We start from the raw sequence: 6000 nt of genomic DNA on the forward strand, positions 1-6000 counted from the left end.
TCGGTGTAGGAGTACGGGACATCTTGAACTAACAATTCCATGAATGGATTGGCCGTCGTGGCACAATAGAATGGCCACGTTGATCATGCGATTTTTCGCAGTGGGGTATCCTGAAAAATGATGTTTTTGGTCAGAACCCACATGATCTGCATCAATTGCGACAGATGATCGAACAGCCATTCGTGAAAATCGATTAAAACTGTGAACTATGTTCTGCCATCTGTAAATCAGTGTCTAAACGTTGTGAATTGTGTATCGAAAAACAGGAACAAACAAAATCTGTAAAGGAATGTGTAGCCCAGGGATACAGAACTGGGGAGAGAGGGGTGGAAATCATGGGGGAAACGTTGGTTCCCCGTCCACAGTCCACTGGTGTTGAATGACTTCACTGTGGCCCGTATGCAATCACATAACACAGATACTGAATACAAATCCCCTCTCCTACCAAGTCAATGACAAGAAGGTAGAAGGAAGGGATGAGTGACGTTTTCGATGAGTGACGCAACGCCACAATTGTCGCCCAGTTCTGCAAGCCTGTAAATTGAATTCAATTAAATGTAAGGACATGTTTGCGGAAAACGACTTTTAACCCACTCTGTTATAGTCAGTCATTTATTTTGGACATTATTATTACTAGTCTCTTTTCTTTTTATAGTTTTATACCGGAGAAGCTATCCCTTGTGTATCAGACGAGGAGCTATTGCGAGTAACAGAGACGAGAAATGTGAGTAAATATTTATATAGAGCGTTGAGCATGTTGCTTAGTCTTATAATCTTGCAATACTGAATCTTCATGTGGTAAGCGTTCATTGAAATCAATTTTAAACAATAGGCATATAAACTTTATAGAACATGAATGTTTAAATTAATGTTAGAAATGTGTGCCATCTTTAAGAACTTTAATTTTGCTATAATTATACAATAGGTACTACTATGTGTTATATCTTGTATCCACTCTCTTTAATACATAGACATTCATCGACACAGATATCCTCTTCAGTTGTAATTTGTCGTTTGAGAATAGCTTTATTGAAGAGAATAATATACATAGTGAACAGTAAGTAATGTCATTAATTCCGGTGAACGATTCCTTCAGTAAAGAGCAACACAAAATTCAAACACCATTTTGCTGTGTTTGAATAGTTTACCAGGAAAACGCACATTTTTAAATACATGAATTATGAAATCTTGCAATGCTGCAACCAGCTGAGAGTACACATTAAATTCTGTTGTTCTGATCAACCCCTTCATTAGGGTTGCTGAAAGTCATTGCTTTTAAACTCGTAAGAAAAATACAGATGTTATATCGTTTAATTTTTGTGTTTACACTTTGTTAGAGGACGGAGAATGAGTAGGCTAATGTTCATTTCACGTAAAGATCTTGGAAAATTTTAAATAAACTCTACAACCTAATTTTAATTAAATGTTCACAGAACACAGACAATAAGGCACGCTTATGTCAAACTAAATCGTAAAGGTTAAGAAATATTTCTACACCCCTACTTCAATTGTGTATTCTAGAGATTGTAAACAATAATATGCTTATTTCACGTTATAAAAACAAAATTTTAAAACATTTTAAACTCTAAAGGAAAAAATAAACATAAGATAGGCTTATGTTACGTTAAAGTAACGAACAAAATTAAAAATATTATTTTTAAACCCATTAATTTAATCTTAATTAAATATTTTTGAACAAAGTAATAAGAAAAACTTATTTTACATTATACAAATCTAATTAGTGATTAAAGAATCGCCGTTTGTCGTACTACAAGCATTTTCTTCAGTCAATTGCAAATTGTTCCTTCCCATTTTAATTTTTAAAATCGTAACCGATAACCTTACACAGCGTACTAGAAATCAAATTTTTAAGCAATCTTTAAAAGCAATTGAAGCGGCAAGATCAATCACCAGTCAGGTCCACTTTTGTTCATTCATTTTTTGCAAATTTGAAATTAAATTTTGGATATTTCCACAATGTTACGACTTTAAAAGTTGGTATACTACTTTGTATTGATCTCTAAAATAACCAGAATTATTACATGCAAAAAATAATAATTAGGTAAGAAATAAAAAAAAAGTTTTTTCTTGCATTTTTCTCGAAACTTGTGTAAATGGACTTGAATGATTATTGATCTCACATGTTCAATTGCATTACGTTTACATTTCTCGTTGTCTCACTCATTCCTTCCATACGCGAGCTGCAGGCAATAATCTTTACAGAGTTGTCATAGTGCATCATGTTTTAAAATTCCCTCCCAGAACAAAAACTTAAATTTATTCGGATCAAATTTCTGCACATTTAAAGGATAAAACTAAAATTATTTCAATCATTTATTATATAATACATTGCTCTCTTAACTTGGCGGAGCATATTGGGAATTAATTTAATAGTTTTCACAAAATACACTATCAAATATTTCATATTTATTTCTCGAAAAGGAAACAAAAACGATCAAAATTGTATTAATTTGTTTTTGTTTGCAATATCTCAAAGAATAACCTCTTGAAATTAATGGCATTGCTTACGGTTCAACCTGCGTATTTCCAACAAACGTAATAGTTTACTAAAACATTTCAGAGATCACAAACCACTGTTTCACAGATGTGAAATAATGAGACTAGCACATAACTTACTGTGGAAGACATTCATTCGCCACACATTGTCAGAAACATTTGTCTTATTCCGTTGACATTTTTCTCCTTGGAGTCATAGTAATATCGCAGGGGGCTAGACTAGACTCTTGTAAACAAGAGCCCTTCAACACTTCAATGACTCGCTTCTCTCCACCCCTCCCCTATTATAGGCTCAACTCTTCACCATTCTCTCCAATAACATCCCGCCTTCGATTTCCTCACAATCATTCCGGCTTACCTTGGCAATCACTATCTCTCTCTGTCGACGCCGATCGCGTGCCATTGTCAGAGGACAAAGTAACCCTAAAGGTAAGCGTTCACTACATCGTATCGCACGCATCGGACGAATCGCACGAATCGGAAAAAGACAGCCCGGTTCAGACGGTGCGTGTTTCTATGATGGATTCCAAGGTGGCTGCGCGGATGGGTAGCCTGCGTGGTCACTCACCGGAAGTAACGCGCTCTGGTGGCTCCGTGGATGGCTAGCTTGCTGGATTTCGAGGGTAGGTTCCTTGCTATTTTTCGTGATGGTTTGCAGGCTGGAAACCAAAGATGATCATATAATATCACCACTGAAACCATGTCGCCATGTTCGTTGTTTTCCAACTAAACCTGGTTTTTCTATATTCTTTAGTTTCTAAGAAACAACAATTAAATATCGGACTTTAGCTGTTTTGCACTTATGGCTTAATTACTATATTACGACATTTACTACTGTTAATGTAGGACTTCAATTGTTTTCCACTCACGGTTTAGTTTCTTTCTGACCATGAGTGTTGGCAACAGATGAAGCAGCAGATGATTTTTCCAATTTGAACTGTGAAAAGAGCCAGCTCCGTGTGAACAACTACCATCACCGTAGGCAACACGGGAGCCAGCCAGTCAGCACTCAGGCGACCCATCCGCGCAGCCACCTTGGAATCCATCACAGAAACACGCACCGTCTGAACCAGGCTTAACTTTGCTATAATTGTTATGTAACCGCGTTCACTACATCGTATCGGACGCATCGCCTCTCGGCAAATCCGTACATGCTTCTCGGATGGGCAACTTTTCCGATGCGTGCGATCATGGCCTTCTTTAATAAATAAATTTTAATTGGTCAACTGTTACTATTATGTTGTGCCATGTTCAGTGTCGCGCCAAAATGGCAGACGGAAAACTTATTTCGCGTGTAGAAAATTGCGAAGAATTATATAATTTGAGGCGTTCCCATTACAGTAATCAAGTCGTTTCTTGCAAATATATTATCTAACCAATATTTCTTTCGTTTCTCCCTACTCAATTAAGACGCATGAAGCAATTACAAATTCTTATTCGCTAACAGACGTAATTAATAGACCTAACCTCAAATTCCTCTGTTTTCAATATCGTACGACGTCATGTCTTAAACAGCTGATAGGGAATCCGATGAGGCGATGAGATAGAGCCGGTACAGTGAACGCACTGCACTTAAAATATCCGTTGCGTGCGATGCGTACGAGGAGTACAATACGATGTAGTAAACGCTTACCTTAACACTCTTCGGTAGTCGTCGATTCGCGATTTATTACGTCTGCAGAGCTTCGATAATCGAAGGTCGTTCTCGAATCGCGGGCCAAGTCTGAATAGCTTCGATAGTGGAGAACGGCCCCTAATCCGCTTCTAGTCGATGGTTTATTTTACGACACTTTATCAACATCTATGGTTATCTAGCGTCTGAATGATATGATGGTAATAATGCCAGCGAAATAGTCAGGGGTCAAGCACCGAAAGTTACCCAGCACTTACTTTTAATGGGTTGAGGGAAAATCCCGGGATAAACCTCAACCAGGTAACTTGTCTCAACCAGGATTTGAACCCGGGCCACTCGTTTTATGGTCAGGTATGCTAGGAATTTCTTCACAGTGGTGGACCTTCCTGTCGGTCAAATTTCTACCCGCTAATCACCTATAAGAGCGAAAGCGTCGTTTTACCCACAGGCACTCCCGTTACCTCTCATTTTTATCTCCAGTCGTAGCATGATCACATATTCGACTTAACAAATGTTAATATTCGAGGTTTTCACAATTGTTCTCCCGTTTGCGCTACATTTGAACCAATGAACAAAACATTATTTAATTAAATCATTATATCTGCATCCAGAGTTTTCCTTTCTACACAGTCGCATCCCTCCGAGCCTACTTTGCCGTCACTCCCATTCCCCCTCTCTCTACCTTGACCACAAATAGCTGAGGGACGCAACGCAGATTGAAGTACGACATCTTACACTATTAAAGTATTGCCTGACATCACAAATCTTACAGCCTTTCCAAGACAAAGACACATTTTGTCTTATATGGGCTTTCCTGAGCTGGCCTCAAGTCTGGAAATTCCTTCTTCCATGCTGCGTAATATTGTTGGAACCTCCGTTCTCTTTTATTTCCACTCACCATTTCAGTATCTACCTTATCTTTTTTCACTTGGTGCCATTATTAATTTGTATATAAATTGAAACACTGACCATTAAGCAGATCATGCGCAAAGCAATCTTGAATCACATTACCACATGCACATGCAGACAGTTGTGCTTACCTTTATCCACTGAACCTCATAGTCGTATTTTTTGCATTTATATTTTGTTTCCATGCTTATGCATATTTGTTATCAACATATACTGCAAAATTTAATTACGTCTTCCATATGCTATAGGTGTACCACATACAAAAAACTAGGCTAAGTTTGGCGGACTCCCACCGTACAGCCTGTCCGCTGACTTTTCACCACAAAAAGCAGGGTTTGCATACAGAATCAGTAATCGCCAATCGCAGTCGCAGTATGGTCTGGAATCCAAGCTCTCATTTGTATTGTAGGAGGACACGAGACATTAACACGTGATTTGTTTTAAACCGCAGATCCTGCTGCTGAGAGACATCACGCATGATCAGATGATTTTTCTTTTTTCGCTTGTGGCTCACATAGATTAGCAAATTATTATTACATGAGTGTTCTTGCAGGTATGTTTTGAAATTAGTTTCAACTCGATCACCGCGGATCATGAGCAATAGTTGAGGTTGGAACGGTTTTCAAATCATCTCAAACTCTCTGCAGAAACAAAAGCTACCGACATTCGCCTGACCATAGAGAACTGTTGCACGCCTGGCAGCGTGTGCAAGTTAGAATAGTGAAAATATACCATTCTGTAGTCTATGATAGGTAGTTACAAAAAGGCAGTTTTGAAATTATTGCAAAAGTGTCTTGTCCATTTAACCTAAAAACGGAACATTTAGCAAACTGTTAAATATGAGAACAGTACGGGGAAGATAGAACGGAACGTTCCAGGTAAGGCGGTACGTCAGCCAACTTGCAAGTTATAAGTCTCCAGAACGAGTTTCACAATAGGGC

Source organism: Periplaneta americana, chromosome 7 (genome assembly GCF_040183065.1).
Source record: "Periplaneta americana isolate PAMFEO1 chromosome 7, P.americana_PAMFEO1_priV1, whole genome shotgun sequence".
In the NCBI taxonomy this organism is placed as follows: domain Eukaryota; kingdom Metazoa; phylum Arthropoda; class Insecta; order Blattodea; family Blattidae; genus Periplaneta; species Periplaneta americana.